The following is a 4,620-nucleotide window of genomic DNA, read 5'->3' as shown; positions in this document are numbered from 1 at the left end:
CTATTCTATTTCCTATATGTTGTTTTTGAGATTTGAATTAAACCCTTTATTATTATTTGTTATTTGTGAAACCCTAGTTTGTTTGATTTATTGCTATTTGGTATTGAGAGTTATTAAATTTATTATGTTAATATTTAACTAAAGATCCATGAGTATTGATAATAACTTTGTGATGTTTATGTAGCTGAGTGCATGATTTATGATTAGAATTAAATTATGTATCTTGATTCACATTGTTTCTTAAATTTTCAAAACTAGAAAACTTAGTCAAGAGCATAGACATTGTGACTAGTAGAGTGATACCCTAGGTTAAACATAACAAAGTTGAGATTAATATTTGTGATTGTTCCAATAACTTGGACAATTTGAGAGCTTGCCACTAACCCTAGGACTAATCATATCAATTGAGTCATTGCATAATATTAATGAATAGACTGAGTCTAGGGGATCTATCCTTGTGGTAGACAACTTAGAACCAAAGGTTTAATGAAATTAGCATGGATTTAATCAATTTAGGAATTGGTGGATAACTTACCAATATCATTTAAAGTATGTTAATTAACTAAACTAAGATGGATTGAATACAAATATTATTTATGAATTGTTAGCCATGGTTGCTTTTCTTATTTATTTACTTATTTGTTTGTAGGTTTATTTGAATGAAATTTATTCCCCTTTAATTGCTTTCTTTTAAGATTGGCAAATATTATTACCTCCAGATTATGTTATATATTTAATTAGTATACTTCTATTCCCCATATGTTCGACGTCCTTACTTATTTAAGCTATATTATTATTGATCATATATACTGTTTGATATAGATAGTCAATTTGGTTTGTTAGGAATTATAAATGTAAAACTAGATCTATATTGTCAAGTGTATATCTATAGCACATCAAGATTTTGGCTCTATTGTCCAAGAAAATGGTTTTTAATTATATTTTATAGACTATCAATTACACATCAGACTAACTTTACAGCAAAACAATAAAATAAAATTAGCGTCTACACATGTAGTGTCATAGTATGAGTGTCTATCAATTTAACTCTAAATAATTCAATGCATTATAAAACAATTTTTGTGTGTCTATCCATTGAATTGTAAAGAATTTAATGCATTTTGGACGCCTTAAACTTATTGGATGAAGTGAAAGATTATATAGAAAGAAGTGTTGTTTCGAGTTGTGGATTTTGTAAAAAACCAAATATTAAGACAATAAGTTTTAGTGACTACAAGTTGAGGCTACAAAATCTAGGCATTAACTGCTCTCAAAAGTCTGTAAAAAACAAATAATCATAATTTTTTTATAAGAAGAATGCGATTACTAAACTATGACAATCAATTGACAACAAACTAGAAGAACTCGTTCATACCTACAAATGTGTCCATGGAGAAAGTTATGCCAACACTCTTACACAATGATGTGAATTTGAAATAAAACGTCATTAACATTAAATAGAACCACTTTGACAAGTTAAACATTGTAGCATCACTAACGCGATCCATCTTTAACTGAAGACCAAACCCCAACAAAAAGGGGCATGCAAAAATAAAATGAGTGAACGACCCATTGCTATTCTTTGTTCCGTTTCTATACGACTCGTATCAGCCCATCCCACACCCTCGATATGAAAGCACCTCGACATTTCTCTCGTGCAAAAGCTGTAACACCGAAATTTTCAAAACAAAATTTTCATTTAAAATCGCTTATCTCTTTAACACTTTTCATAAAAATCCCATTTTTGTTTAAATTACAACACATGACTATTTTGTTCATTCAATTAATAAACCAGGATCCTCAAAACAAATGCTTCCTCTGGTGTGTACAATCGAGCCGGTGCCGTCCCGTGATCCTGAGAAAACCTGAAACACATAACACAAACACTGTAAGCACGGAGCTTAGTGAGTTCCCCAAAATACCACTCTAATACATATTAGCCACTCGGGGCTATAATCTCTGTTGACCCTCGGGTCAGTGTGTCTCAGTGGGACCCTCTAGTCCCAACTCTCTGTGGGCCCTTTGGCCCTGACTCTATGGACCCAAAGGCCCTAACTCTGATGACTCGGAATCATGCATATCACATATCACAATAAATCTCAACACATAAATAGCATACAAATTCACTGGCACGCAATCCTAAATATACCACATATAGCACATATTAGCCACTCGAGGCTATAACTCTGTGGGCCCTTGGGCCCTAACTCTGCGGACCCTCTGGTCCTAGCTCTGTGGACCTTCCGATCCTAACTCTGATATACACACAACATAAATCACATAGAAATAATGCAATGCCACACTTCACATAGATAGTATATAATATCTCTAACACATAACTCTGTTACCACTCTAGGTAAAGTATAGTGAGAAGACTCACCTCTGGTAACTCGGTAAATCTCTAACTCGGTAAACTCTGGTCTAGCCTCCGCCTAATCACATGAAATAAGTACCTTATTTAATATAACTTTCAAAGGATAGACTATGTCCTCTTATGACACTCTCAGAAGGGTAAAGACCATTTTACCTCTCTCATAACTCAAAAGGCCCCACTATAGACCATATCCTAAAAGTCAACCAAAAGTCAACTTTCCGGGTTACGCTGCGCGTACCAGATGTGTACGCTGAGCGTACCCGGCTGCCTCTCAGAATCGGGGAATACCACCCAGTATGCGGCGCGTACTGGGATTACGCTCGGCGTACTCTCCTGCTTCAGCCCTTTAGCTCTTGAGGTCTTAAACAGTTAAGACCCATGTCCAACTTCTAGATCTGACCACTTCTAATCCTCTTAATCCATAAAGTTGATGACTTTAAGCCTTTGCATGGCTGAACAAGTCACCAACTCCCATAATATCCCATTCTCTAACTCTAGAAGGCTTATTACTCAATCATAACCTCATATCAACAACCAAGATGGAAACTTTATGGATCTAAACCACTAATACCACTGAAAAGGGACAGATCTCGGACCATGGAGCACCTTACACTCATAAAGTCCCCACCTTTAGGGTTTTTAGCCCTAGAAATGACACATGCAACAACAAACCAAAAAGGAGAGGAAAGTTTTGAACTTTATACCTCTAAGTGTAGCCCCTTTCTCTGTAGATCTCAGATCCAAACTTGCACTTCAAGCTTTAGCCTCCAAAATCTCCTTTCCTTCTTCTTCACTAAGCCACCAATGCACAATTAGCTCCAACAACACTCACACACACTAAGAACGATGTGAGGCTCTCTTTTAGGGTTTCACTCATTGATATGGAGGTTGAGAAATGAGCCTTAGCACCCTTTAAATAGTGTACAAGCCAGATTAGGGTTTTGCACTTGGGCCGGGTATGCCCAGCGTACCTTGGCAACTCCGCGTCCAAATTAAGCGCATGAGTACGCCCAACGTACTCCCGAGTACGCCCATCATACTCATTTGGCACATTTTCCACTAAAGGGATAAGCTTGACAACAAGAGAAAAGAAGGGGGGTTGAATAGCTGCACCTGAACCTTGGGATGTTACAAAAGCTCTCTCTTTCTCATCGCCATCACTACCACTATCAATGACTTTGTTTGTTTCCTTTGGACCACTTGGAACAACACACATCAATGATGCCACATTCTCCCCTAGATAACCCTTCATTTTCCCTTGTTTTCTCCTTCTTTCTATCTCTCCTTTCCCCTCTCGTTTCTCGCTTTATGCTTTCTACACATCAAGCCCACTACAAAGGTGTACGTAGGGTTTTTAGGGTGTAGGATGGGCGCATACGAGTCGTCCATAAAGAGAACAAAGAATAACAAGGGGTGCGATAGTTTCTTTGATCATCTTGAATGTCATAACCAATTTTAAAGTTGAGTTTATTTTGAAAAAAAAACATTTTAGGTCTAAACTGAAAACAAAATACAAAATGTAGTATCTTTTATGAGACAAAAACATTTATTTTATTTGTTGGTGACATGCTAGGGCCTGAAATGACAAGTAATATATAAAAGTTGGGTCTTTTTCGAAAAAAAAATAGGTCTAATCAAAATAGAGTCTTTTATGGGAATATTTTTTTAATTAAGTCACTATATATATTTTTTCAATTTTGACATCCAGAAAATGCATCAAAAATTGTCTTGTCATCATGCTATGACAACACCATGTCATTAATGACTGACACATCACCATGTTATCTCAGTTGAAAACTGGGTTGATCAAATGGTCAACATTGAAACAAATTGAAAAGTATCATATTAATATCAAACATTTGTGAAAATTTAGTGACTTTATTGTGAGAAAAAATAACACGGTCTTAAACTTGAATTTTTATGAAGTCTTAGTATCTTTTGTGCAATTCGCATGAAAAATAATAATTTTTTTAAACAAAAGGGCTTTGTAAGCAGAGAAACTGGTAGCCCAACATCCTTTAACCAAGGTTGTAAAATTTAATATATTTTAAAAAAATTAGCATTTGAAAATTTAAAATTTTTAAAATTTTGAATTTTGAAATATTTTGTATAATATTTGAAAATTTAATTTGAAATTTTGTAAATTTTGGTATAATATTTGAAAATTTAAAAATTTAAAATTTTTCAGGCCTACAAGCTCCAAGGACAGCCGAGGAGCGCGGGGCCCAAGTTTGACCGATATTGAT

This window comes from Lactuca serriola, chromosome 4 (genome assembly GCF_051521515.1).
Source record: "Lactuca serriola cultivar US96UC23 chromosome 4, Lser_US96UC23_V15, whole genome shotgun sequence".
Classification (NCBI taxonomy): domain Eukaryota; kingdom Viridiplantae; phylum Streptophyta; class Magnoliopsida; order Asterales; family Asteraceae; genus Lactuca; species Lactuca serriola.
This window is presented reverse-complemented; position numbering follows the sequence as displayed.